Genomic DNA, 13,597 nt, shown 5'->3' with positions numbered 1-13,597 from the left:
ATCATCCAGGGGTAAGGTTTTATAAACCCCAGGCCTGCCGGAAAAGCCAGGTCTTAAGTAGCTTACGGAAGACCAACAGGGTGGGAGCGGTCCTAATCTCCGGGGGGAGCTGATTCCAAAGCGTGGGCGCCATCACAGAGAAGGCCCTCCTCCGCGGCCCCGCCAAATGGCACTGCTTGGCCGACGGGGCCTGAAGGAGGCCCAGCCTGTGGGATCTAACCGGATGTAGGGAACTATGAGGTAGTAGGCGGTCTCGCAAATAGCCTGGCCCTGAGCCATATAGAGCTTTAAAGGTAATGACCAACACCTTGAATTGGACCCGGAGACCAGTAGGCAACCAGTGCAGCTCACGGAGGATAGGTGTAACGTGGGTGTATCGAGGAGCACCCACTATCACTCGCGCGGCTGCATTCTGGACCAACTGTAGTCTCCGAATATTTTTCAAGGGTAGCCCCATGTAGAGCGCGTTGCAGTAGTCCAAACGTGAGGTGACAAGGGCGTGAGTGACTGTAAGGAGAACCTCCCGGTCCAGGTAGGGTCGCAACTGGTGCAACAGGCATTAATATGCACTACTACCAGCTAGCTCAGTGGTCTTCAAACTTGGCACTTTTAAGACTTATGGACTTCAACTCCCAGAATTTTTCAGCCATCATGGCTGGTTGAGGAATTCTGGGAGTTGAAGTCCACAGGTCTTAAAGTTGCTAAGTTTGTAGACTCCTGAGCTAGCTGGTTGGCCCTTCTTCTTCTCTCCCTCTCCTCCTCTTCCTCCATGCCTTCTGAGCTCTCCTTCCACAGTGTAGTAAGAATGTACCACCCCAATCCCTTCCTTGTACCCTTAAAGACACAGGAATCAAGTGCAAGGCAAGAAAGGCTCACAAAAGCCTCCCAGAATAAAGAAACACATAAACTCCGGAGTTTTTTTTAAGCTGCCTCAGGCATGTCACATGTCACAATGATGCAACCTGAGACTGAAAGGCTCCAGCAATTGCAAAAAAACTTTAGCCTTAAATTAAGACAGTTTACATTCAAAGAAAACTTTCTAAAAGCCAAAGTCAGACTCAAGATATGGGGGCAAAACTAATTACATTTGTTTAAAGAGATTAAACCTACAGAAGTCAACACTCTGGACTCATTGCTAGCCTTTGTGAAACAGACTAAAATATTCCATTAACCAAAGCACACAAAGGAGCCTCTGAATTACAAAACGCTGTAAAAACTGTACAAAAATCCTTATGGAACCCAATCAAGCTGCCAGCTGATCCAGAACTAAATAAACCCATCTCCTTTCCGACATGCTCATCTTCCAGCTTTTCATTTCATCAGCACTGATTGCTTTCTCCTGGCTGGAGAACACGAACCAGGGGACCTTTTCTTCCAGCAACAGCTGTTTCTTCCCTGACTCTTTTTCTTCCCTGCCTGCTGAGCTCTCCTTCTACAGCTTCTTCTCCATTCCCTTCTCTTTCCCTGTCTTTTTTTTTACCGAAACCATCTCCTTTTATATCCTCTCCTCTCCTCCCTCCCTTTTTTCTTCAGTTCACCTCCAGCTCTGCACTGCTTGTGGAAGCGCCAATCAGCTAGAGCCAATAAGCTGGAGCCCTGCCAGCTCCTGGGGCTTCTGCCAAGCCCAGACAGTCCTGCAGCTCCAGTTGCCTCTCCCTCAGGCTTGGATTGCTTCAGCTCATTCCCCTCCCCTGCTACACTTCTCTAGGATGGTCGTGTACCACTTGCCACATGCCAAAGTACCACAGGTGGTACACATACCACGAGTTTAAAAGCCTTGTTCTAGTCCAACCCACTGCTTAAGCAGGAGACTCTATGCCATTCCAGACAAGTAGCTGCCCAGTCTCTTCTTAAAAACTTCCAGTAATGGAGCACCCACAACCTTTGAAGGCAAGCCATTCCATTGGTTAATTGTTCTCACTGTTAGGAAATTTATCCTTAGTTCTAGGTTGCTTCTCTCTCTGATTAGCTTCCGTCTATTGTTTCTTGATTTGCCTTCTGGTGCTTTGCAAAATAAAGTGACCCCTTCTTCTTTGTGGCAGCCCCTCAAATATTGGAACACTGCTATCATATCATCCCTAGTCCTTCTATATATGTATTATATGTACATAAGCAGGAATACATATACATCACAGCACCTAGCCAGATTTAACCAGCTAAAAATTGAAGATTTAGCTAGTTGTTGGATGGGAGACCACTAGGAAGTCAGGTTGACTACACAAATAAATAAACATACAAGCAAATTATGTTTGGTTTTCCATCTTGCCAGATATTATCGACCCAGGATTCCTTCTGGGAGTCCTCATATGCCTGCTAATTTAATATATGCATTTTAAAGGGAAGAAATTGGGTTCTTTCCAAAGGACTGAAAACACAATCTGACTTTCAGGGCAAAACAGAGTTTAGAAAATATCATTTTCTGTCGGACATGTTTGCTGTGAAAATGTTCCTCAATGCAACAACAATAACAATAAAAACTTCTGCCAAAGCGAGTAAAATTACATATCACAAAGCAACACAACAGAAAATAATTTTCCAAGCAAGTATGTAGCATTTGCAGATATTCTTATGGGAACCAAACATGCTCAGTTAGCAAAGGATATAGAGTTTTTTTGTTTTAATAAAAGAGAGATCTATGTTTGGACTATTCAAAAAGCACTATAATGCTTTGAATTTTTTCCCCAAATCAAACAATAGTAACAATCTTTTAGCTGCTTGTGTAAGTAGGCACACAACTGTTAGGAGACCTTCATGCAATTCCTTGATCAAAATAAATTTATTTATTGTAAGATAGCAGGGTTTTTTTTTATTTTAAAGAAAACCCAAGCCAATCTAGGCTAAAATGTTTGAAAGAATCTCAGAAACAACTCCAAATCTTCTCCAATATAAGAGGTACATTTTTGGATCCTAAGGAGCATTCCAATATGGGATCCTCTTCACATTCTGAAGTAATATAGACCACAAAGATAAATTCACTCTTTAATCATTGTATTGGCTATACAAGTTTTAGATAGCATGTGATTTCAGAAATACATCCATGAAATCAAAGAAAAATGCAAAGTATTAAAGAATATACTGAATATTAGAACATACAAAGAGCAACCTTACCAATTTGCTTCTAGTGAAAGTTTATTTTCTAATTGGCTGAATCCACAATTTTGTGAAGGTGCCTACAACATGCTTTCAATATTCCAAATCTGTTCTCTGTCCCAAAACAGTTGTGAACCTCTGCTATACAGTAAACAATTATTGTAACAATTATACACTAATATTATCCACTGGCTGGCCATCCATTATTCAGGTCCAGTCATGCACCATCCAATGTATTATGGAGAAAAGTGAGCATTATGTTTTTACACAAGTGAATCTTCCTGTTGTCCATAAAACTAGCTTTAAATACACATTACATAAACAGCTCTGGCATCTTTAAAATATTGTAATGAGACTTTACAAAGCAACATATTGAAAAAGGGTTCTATTGGTGCCGTATATAGAATCAGGGCTTTTTTGTCATAGAATGCACTGAAACAGAGTTCTGGCACCTGTTTTCAATGGATTTTCCAGAGTTGCGTTCATTTCCTATTGTTTCCCTTCCTATCCTCATTTGTTTTTGAAAATGCCCTGCTGGTGGTATGGTGCAAGCGGGGTCCCCTCCGGCACTGTCTGCCTCCTCTAGGAGCAGCCATGAGGCACCGGAGCACCACAGCCAGAGCATGGCTTGATTGGCTAGGTCGGACCATGTGGTGTGGAAGCCAATGGTGGCAGTGGGAGACACATAAACATGGAGGCCATTTTTCACAAGAGGGTGAGTGAGCCTTTTGCCTTCCCTTAGAGAAGGTGGGGTGTGAGCTTAAAAAGAGGCAAAGCAAGAGGAAAGAAAGGCTGGCGTGGAAACTCACCTGACAGCAAAATTTGCTGTTTCAGTTCCTTATTTATTTATTTATTTATTTATTTATTTATGAGACTTATATACCGCTTTAAGTGCAAGAACTCTCTAAGCGGTGTACACCAGTAAGCAATGTATATATATATATATTTACATTGCCCCCAACAATCTGGGTCCTCATTTTACCTACCCCGGAAGGATGGAAGGCTGAGTCAACCTTGAGCCGGTGAGATTTGAACCGCTGACCTGCTGAACACAGTCAGCTAAAGTGGCCTGCAGTACTGCACTCTAACTGCTACGCCACCTTGGCTCCTTGGGTAGTTCAAAGGCTGGAATGTCTACGAAAATCTCTTTTTAGTCTTTTATATTTTATATTCAAACTGCAGAGGGGAAGAATAAGAATACAGCCAATGTCTTGTGATTTGGAGGTATTATTATTAATAATAATATATATTAATTATGTATTGGTCAGATGTAAAGGTAAATCTATAGCAGTGGTGGCAAACCTATGGCACGGGTGCCAGAGGCAGCACTCAGAGCCCTCTCTGTGGGCACGTGTGCCATTGCCCCAGTCCTAGGTCTTCAGCTGGGTTTTATAAAACCTTTTAGCTTTAGGTCTCCGCTGCCGTGTGCAAAAAAAAATAAGGTTTAATCAATCAGTCAATTTCAACTTCTCACGGGAAAAAAAAGTTCTTGCAAAGTTGGAATTGATTGATCAAACTTTTTAGTCCCACCCAGTCTGCCATTACCACCGCAGCCACACCCACCCAATGGGCCACACCTCCCAATTGGCCACACCCAGCCAATAGGCCACACCCAGCCAATGGCCACACCCACCCGGTACCCACCGATGCATAAATGGGTTTGGGGTTGCAGTTTGAACACTCGGTCTCTAAAAGGTTCACCATCACTGACCTATAGTATCAGGTTTAATCAGATCTATTTATTAAATTGGGTTTAACTTAAAGGTAAATTAAAAATAATCTGTTTACTGACAAAGTATCACATTTCAATAAATTGGCATATAGGTGGGCAGCTCGCAGTTTCTTTAAAACTGCAACTAGGTTGACAGAAGGGAATTCGGTGAAGATAAGGATGTCATCCTGATCAGTGGTTCTTAACCTGGGCGATATCACCCCCCAGGGGGCAATTTCATTTTTCAGGGGGGCGATGGAACGAAAAGGGGCAACGCGGGGGCGAAGGAACAAAAAGGAGGTGATATGGGGGAGATGGAGCGAGACGTTTTGGGGACACCTTTGAGCCTTCCCCTGCGGCTCTGAGCCTCCTCCACCATTTGCAGAGAGAGACAGAGACAGACACTTGTGCTTCTCTCTCTCTCTCTCTCTCTCTCTCTCTCTCTCTCTCTCTCCCCCATGTGGATTTGCCCTCTTGCAGGGCTCCTGATTGGCTCTGTGCCTGGGTGCCCCGCCCCCTGGGAGAAGCACGGCCAGGAAGTCCCTTTCCCTGGCTGGCCCCGTCCGAGGTGCACATGGCTGGGGAACTGTGCGGGGAAGCCCCAGGATCCCCACTGGTAGCAGTCTGCCAGAGCCTCAGCTGAGCGGGCCAGCCTTCCCACAAGCTGTGGTTATGAGGGAGAGCAACTCCTGCGATCCCCAGCTGCAGGACTGTTGGCCCAGCTGGCCGGGAAGGCGTGCTGGAGTCCCGGCTGCTTTGTCGGCGAAGAATGTGAGGTGAGCAGAAGATGGGGGGGAGAGAAAGGGAGGGGGAAGGCATTTTCCAACCAGCAGCAGAAGAGCCCCAGCTGGAACCACAGGAGCACCTCTTCCTGGGGCCCGGCACCAACTTCCTTGCCCTCCTCCTCCTCCCCTTCCTCCTGCTGCCCCCGGGCGGCAGTCCTGGCTTGGGGGGGTGGCTGACAGGGTCATCGGTCCCTGGACAACGCTGGTGGGTTGCGGATCACTGGGAGCGCTGTGTGGTGCGGAGAGATCCCAGCTCTTGCAGCACGATGGACCTACTGGTAGCATAGGAGGCAGCAGCATTGGTCCTGGCAGGAGGTGGATCGTTGCCCCGGTTGCGACCGAGGATGCCGGTGGCATGGGAAAAGGTTTGTCTACACAGATGACATGGTCGTTCTGCAGATGCCCTGCAACTTAGGCTGCCGGGGCAAGGGGAGGCTTGGTGATGCAGCTGATGGGCGGGGCATTCTGCAGATGCCCTGTGGCCCCCACTTGAGACCGGGGACACCAGCGGCACGTGGGATGGCCTGCCAACATGACTGTGAGCAAGGGCATCCCCGCAGGCCCGGCGGGCAGTGGAGCTGGGTGCCTCCAGCAGCGATGGGGTTTTCTGCTGCCTCCTGCCTCCCTGCCCCTTCGGCACCCTCTGCCTTTCGTTCTCTCTCTCTCTCCTCATCTGGAAAAAGAAGGGAGGGAGGGAGAGGAAAGAGAGAAAGAGAGAGAGGGGAAAGAGAAAAAGAGAGAGAGAGGAGAGAGAGAGGAAGCGGAAGTGCCTCTCTCTCTCCCTCTCTCTCTCTCTCTCTCTCTCTCTCACACACACACACACACACACATACACACTGAGTGGGAGAAGAGGACTGGCAGACCAAGGGCAGAAAGAGGGAGAGGGAGGGAGGGAGGGAGGGAGAGAGAGAGAGAGAGAGAGAGAGAGAGAGAGAGAGAGAGAGAGAGACCCTTTTGACAGCTCCCAGTGTTTTGTTTTCAGTGGGAAACAGGTCCAAGTGGCTCTTTGAGTGTTTTGGGTTGCTTAACCCTGCTCTACCCATACAGTGGCATGCCATTGGCTAGAATGGGAAGTGATGGAGGGGGGAGCGCTTCTTTCGAAACATCACATGCTGTTTTGTGTGTCTCTTTGTATTGTACTTTTTTAGTGTGCACTCCAGTTCAATATTATATTTTCTTTGTTTCTTTTTAATCCTTTTTACAGTGTGCATGACTATATATACTTTCCTCGAATCTTAATTTAGTTTCAGAGTTTTCGTCATGAAATTCTTAGTTCCTGCATTGCGGTTTGTTCTTATGCCCTTTTTAATATTTCTTTTTGCATCTTAAATTTCACTTGTAATTCAATCATTAAATGTTACTGTTTTTCTTTTTGGGCATTTCACTTTCTTGCAATTGAATTTTATTTTCAGTGATCATTACATTTAAGTGCCTTGAATAAATAAGATAATAATGAAATACATGTATCACAGAGTTTGGGAATAAAGTGACGGGTGGCACCAAAATTTTTCACACAATTGAGATATGGGAAAAAAACTGGAAATAAATTATTTGCATCATATGTCCTGATGACAATTTTAAAGAAAACAAAAAAGTGTTTGCATAAATTGAAGAATTATTTCCTATGTTGTGATTGAGAGGTTATATTGGGGGAGGGAGGCGATGACAACTTCCTCATTGGCTCAAGGGGGCGATTTGTTCAAAAAGGTTAAGAACCACTGATCTAGATAAACCAGGACCCCCTTAAATAGGTGCTCCCTTAGTACCTCGTTGATTAATTGCTTAAATACTGTGGGGAGGCCTTGTAGTCCAAATGGCCAAACTTTGAAGTGGTAGCACCCCATTGGGCAATTAAATGCAGTTTTCCATTCATCCCCTTCCTTAATTCTAATGCTGTAATACGCTTCCCTTAGATCTAGTTTAGTGAAAATTCTTCCTTTCAAGGGGTGGTATAACATGTCCTTCATAAGGGATAGGGGTTATAGGTTGCTTTCATTGATTGCATTCAAGGAGCGGTAGTCCATGCACAAGCGTATAGTGCCATCCTTCTTTTCTCCAAAGAGGACTGGGGCTGCTACTTTAGGCTTGACTGGCTCAATAAACCCCCTTTCAAGGTTTTTATTTATGAATCTTTCCATTTCCTCCTTAGGGCTCATAGAGTGTAGTCTGGGCTTTGGGAGTTTTGCCCCAGGTTTGAATTCTATGGCACAATCCGTGGGTCGGTGAAGGTGAAACTCATCCACCTGCTCCTCACTGAAAACTTCAGCAAGTTAGGAACAGTTTTATAGACTTTTACATGAAAAAATAAATTTGCTGGACTATAGATCCGTGGTACTAATGGGAGACTGGAACGGTGTCTTAGATGTACAAAGGGACAAAAAAGGTTCCTCTCCTCTTCTTAAGCAGGCAAAATTACCTAAAGCCTTTTTTGACATGAAAGAGAGTTGGGAATTAAGGGATTATTGGCGGGAATGTAATCAAGAGGAGAGAGACTTCACCTTCTTTTCAGATAGACACCAATCCTTCTCAAGAATCGACTTCTTTTTGATTACAACGGACTTATATAATAGAGTAAAGAATGTCAAGATTTTCCCTAGGTCTTTGACGGATCATAGCCCAGTTTGGATGGAGTTGACTCAAGAAAAAGAGGAGAGAAGATCCTGGAGGGTGAATGAGAATCTATTTAGACAAGAAAAAAACGTTCAGAAATTAAAGGACTGCTTAAAGGATTATTTTGCTTTGAATATGTATAAGGAGACTGCAATGTCAATGGTATGGGACGCAGGTAAAGCATTTATGCGTGGGATTTTGATAAAAATGAACAACTGTCATAAGCAAAAACAGACTCAGAAACGTAAAGAACTGGAAGATGAAATTAAATTAAAAGAAAAGTCTTTGATTTTAAATCCTTCTGATGAAAGTATCAAAGAATCTATAAAGTTGTTAAGAACACAATTTAATATGTTGTTAGCAGATCAAGCTGCAACTAATTTATTGTTTATGAAACAAAATACATTTTGTAATGCCAATAAGCCAGGGAGATGGTTGGCTTATCAATTAAGAAAGAAACAGAGACAGAGAACAATAGATAAAATAAATTATAAGGGTAAATTAGTTTCTCAGAAGGAATTGATTAAGAAATCTTTTTTGGATTATTATCAAAAATTATATAAATCTACTAACGTGCAAATTTTAGAGATAAATAAATATTTAAGTGAGGCTAGTTTCCCCAAATTGACAGAGGATCAGAAACATGAAATTAATGGTTTAATTACTAAGGAGGAAATTGCGTCAGCAATTCAACAATTGAAACCAGGGAAAGCACCGGGTACGGATGGCTTAACAGCTGTTTACTATAAAGCCTTAATGGAGGAGATGATTCAACCATTAGGTGATCTTTTTAATGGTATTTTACAGGGTCAAGAGATTCCTCCCTCATGGCATAGTGCTTTTATATCACTGATTCCAAAGGAGGATCAAGATCTTACTTTACCAAAGAATTATAGGCCTATATCTCTTTTAAATGTGGATTATAAGATATTTGTAAAAATTTTAGTAAATAGGCTTATGAGGGTTGTGCATCACCTTGTGCATAAAGATCAATCTGGGTTCATAACTGGAAGGTACATGAAAAATAATGTCAGACAAATTATTAATTTATTAGAATATTTAGATAAAAATAACCAAGTTCCTGCAGGGCTGATATTTTTAGATGCTGAAAAAGCTTTTGACCAATTGAATTGGCATTTTATGTTAAGAGTAATGGAAGAGATGAATTTTGGTGAAAAGATATTGCAAGCTCTTACGGTAATATATCAAAAACAAACGGCACAACTTATTGTCAATGGAGGCTTGTCAGAGGTTTTTACAATAGAGAAAGGTACTAGGCAGGGATGTCCATTATCACCGTTGTTGTTTGTTTTAACACTGGAAATATTGTTGATTAAAATTCGAGAGTTGCAGGAAATTAAAGGAATAGAAGTTAACAAAAAAGAGTATAAGTTAAGAGCTTTTGCGGATGACTTGGTCATTACTTTGTCGCAACCTACTTATTCTGTAGTAAAATTACTGCAGTTGATTCATAATTATGGTCTGGTTTCGGGTTTTAAGATTAATGTTAATAAGACTAAAATTTTACCTAAAAATATGACTAGCCGGGAGAAGCAGACTTTGGTTAACTTGACGGGTTTTGAAATTGTTAATAAGGTAAAATATTTGGGGGCGATGTTATCTGTTTCTAATGCAAAATTATTTAAAAATAACTATGAAAGGTTGTGGGTTAGGGTACAGAAAGACCTGAAGAATTGGGAAAAGTTGCAACTATCCCTCATGGGAAGAATTGCAGTGATAAAAATGAATATTCTACCCAAGTTTCTCTTTTTGTTTCAAATGTTACCGATTTTGAAGAATGAGATTAATTTAAGTGAATGGCAGAAAGGTCTTAATAAATTTATTTGGGCAGGGAAAAAGCCAAGGGTTAAGCTTAAAATTATGCAAGACTTCCGTGAGAGGGGAGGACTCAAGGTACCGAATTTGAAATTATATTATGATGCGGTGGTTCTAACATTAGTTAGTGACTGGGTAAATTTGACAAACTCTGAGATACTCCATTTAGAGGGATGGAACTTACTTTTTGGGTGGCATGCCTATTTAATATTTAATAAAAAAGTGGATTGGGCTTTTAAATCTCATATTTTAAGAACTCCTTTACTTAGGATTTGGAGAAAATACTATAAAAGTGATTTCAAAGTACCATTATGGGCTATACCTCGGCATGCGATAGAAGGAATAAAAAGAGGGGTTAAAATGGATATGGTGTCTTATAGACAGTTACTTAGATGGGATGGACAAAACTGGCAGTTAAAATCACGGGAAGAGCTAGCACAAGAAAATATCATTTATTCTTGGTTCCAATATAGGCAATTAGTAGATAGATGGAAGATGGATTGTAAGGTGGGTTTTTTAAGAGAAGATGAAAATCTTATCAAGCAAGTGAAGGATCAAAGACAAACCCACATTAAGAGAATTTATGGGGTTCTAGTTGAACTGGATTCAGAAACGGAACTAATTAAAGATTGTATGATTAGATGGGCGCAGAATTTTGGTGAGCCAGTTTCATTGGACACCTAGGAAACTATTTGGGTGAGAAATGTCAAATTTATGCAAGCACAGAACTTAAGGGAGAATTTTTATAAAATGTTTTATAGATGGCACCTTGATCCACAAAAAATGTCTCTTATGTACCCTGACCTAAAACCTAAATGTTGGAGATGTGGTTGTATGGATGCTACTTATTATCATATTTGGTGGTCGTGTAGAGAGATAAAAGCATTCTGGATTAAGATATGGTGGAATATCCAGAGAATTTTTAAAAGGAGGGTAAAATTTACTCCGCAATTATTTTTGTTAGGTATAGTTACTGATTGTGATACAAAGGAGGTTATATTGATGTTAAATTTGATTACAGCCGCGAGGTTGTTAGTAGGACAATATTGGAAGAAGGAATCTTTGCCTACATTGCAGGAATGGTTTCTTAAAGTGTCTTATTTGGCGGAAATGGCAAAGATTTCGGCTTTCTTAAAGGGACAAACGCAAGAGAAATTTCTTGCTGTTTGGGATAAATGGATAAAATTTATACAATTTAAGTTGGATATAAAAAAATATTATATAGCCTTTTTATAATCTTTATTTTTATATACATATATATATCTTCTATTTTATATTTTCTTTTTCTTTATAAATATAATTTTTTTAATTTTTTTTTAATTAAGCCTATATTCTGCTCTGGGAGGCTCGGGGGGGGGAAGGGGGGAGGGTGTGGGTAGGGGTTGGGGAAGGGGGGTTTTGTTGGGTAATGTTTGTTTTTTATTTGTATATGTTGTTTTTTGTTTTTGTATTGTCTTGTATTTTTTGTAAAATTTATAAAACTTTTTAATAATAAAAAAAAAAACTTCAGCAAGTTCTCGGTATTCCTCTGGTATTTCGGGTAGCCCCTTTTCCTTTCCCATCGATGCTTTCTCTGTTCCTAAGTTTGGTAAGACTCCTTGGGTTTTTAAGTTCACACAATCCCCCTTCGGGAAATTGAGTACTGCCATCCTCTAATTTATCCAGGGGCTCCATTTTTTTTAACCATTCCAGCCCTAGGATCACTGGGCATTCCATGCCTGGAGTCACTACAAACATTATGTCTTCCTCCTAGTTCCCCAGGGATAAGTGGACTGATAAAGTGGCTAGGGTAGCTGGCACCCCCCCCCCGCTATGGACCCATATAACTGGCCAAATGAGATTGGTTGTTTCAGCCTCCTTACCAGAATGCCCAAGTTCCCCACTAATGTCAGGCTAATGAGGCAACGGATGCAGCCAGAATCTATTAAGGCTTTCACTTTGACAGCTTTGGCCATGGAGGGAGCTAATATAGTCACTGTCTTGAGGATGGGTGCGATGGGTCCACTTACCAGAGGTTCACCCTCCGAGCTGTCATCCAAGGTGTCCACCAGCCCTGCGGTGTAGGCTGGAGTTTCCCCCCCATGCTTGGCAGGAGTTGGGGACTCCACAGTCTCTATTGCCCTTATGGCGGGTTCTTTTGGCTTGGCTGGGGACTTCCCTGATTTCCTGCTGGGTTGCACTGAGGGGCTTTTGAGCAGCATTCTACTGCGCAATGGCCCTCTCTCCCACATTTGAAACAGCCCATTGACTTCTTGGACATAGTCGGTGGTTTCTCTGGCTCGTGCGTCAGCTCAAGAGGTAAGTGGCCCCATGGTTTTCCTTGGGGGTGCCTCTTCAGTAGGTTGATCTCTGCTTCCTCCGCCAGGACATACCATTCATCGAGTTGGTGTGAGTCCTCTTTGAGGCAGGCAAGCATCATACAAGTCATAATTTAGGCCGTCTTTGAAATGGCTAAGGAGGATGTCTTCCGGCCAGTTCAGCTTGTTGGCAATGGCCCGGAATTCATGGGTATATTTGGCTACTGGGCGTCTGCCCTGCCTCACCATCTTGATTCTCTCTTGGGCCTTTCAATCAACCATGGGGTCCTCAAATCGCCTTCTCAGAGAGGACATGAAGCAGTTGAAGCTGTTGAACTCTGGGGCATTGGAATCATGCAGGTTCGCCATCCAGAGTGTATTGCACAATATGGATACATGCTTTATCACTGGGGATGTCCCATCCGTATTCTTCCATGTAGCTAAGGACTTGGGTTAGGAAGAACCCCAAGCGTGGCGGATCCCCCCTGAATATCGTGTCCAGTGGCGGGAATCTTTGGATGGATCGGTGCCTTCACCGCTGACGATATTGTCTCCCATCCTGATCCCCATCTGTGGTTCGGTGAGGAGTGGGGGCTGACGAAGTGGTAGCTGCTGTTTCAGCGGATGTCCCCAGGACTACATTTTCTGATTCCCCGTCCGTGTCTCTCCAGTTGCAGCTCCAGGTGCTGGTGCAGCCGTGGGGTTCAGGTTTCTCCTCCCCTAGAGAGCCGAGGGTTCTTTTCATCATGTCAATAGCTTTCTCTAGGATGCAGTTCGAGTGCTATGCACAACTTTTTTCCTCTTCGCTAACATGCAGGGATTTCTCCATCTCTTGCTTCCATTCAGGTTGGTAGCTGCTCTGTCTCAGGGTCACCTTTCTTGTTATCTTTTCCCACTCGTCTTTCTTGCCAACGCCCATCCACCACCAAGGTTTGGGGTCATGCATTTCCACCACTTCCTCTCCTGAGGAGTATGACTTCTCGGATCCCGATAGCTGGCGGGATCCGAGTTGGGGGGAAGGCTCCCTTTCTATGGGGTTTTCTCCCTTCCCTGCCTCATTGTCTGACACGGTACTTTTTGCAAAGTCCCCTGGTAAGGTTCTTCCTTCCAGGTTGACTATTACTGCAGATCCTGTCTAATGTAAGGACCCACTTTAATCCCACATTTTAAGGAAGCAGAACTCTTGGAAACAGTTTCTTCCAACAGAAACTTTTATTAAGAGTAGTTGATAGCAGGCATAATAGACAAGATCTGAGAGATTTCTTTAC

Source organism: Crotalus tigris, unplaced genomic scaffold, assembly GCF_016545835.1.
Source record: "Crotalus tigris isolate CLP2741 ecotype Arizona unplaced genomic scaffold, ASM1654583v1 scf7180000017648.698776, whole genome shotgun sequence".
Lineage (NCBI taxonomy): Eukaryota > Metazoa > Chordata > Lepidosauria > Squamata > Viperidae > Crotalus > Crotalus tigris.
The sequence above is the reverse complement of the archived record's forward strand: the minus strand, read 5'-3'. Positions refer to the sequence as shown.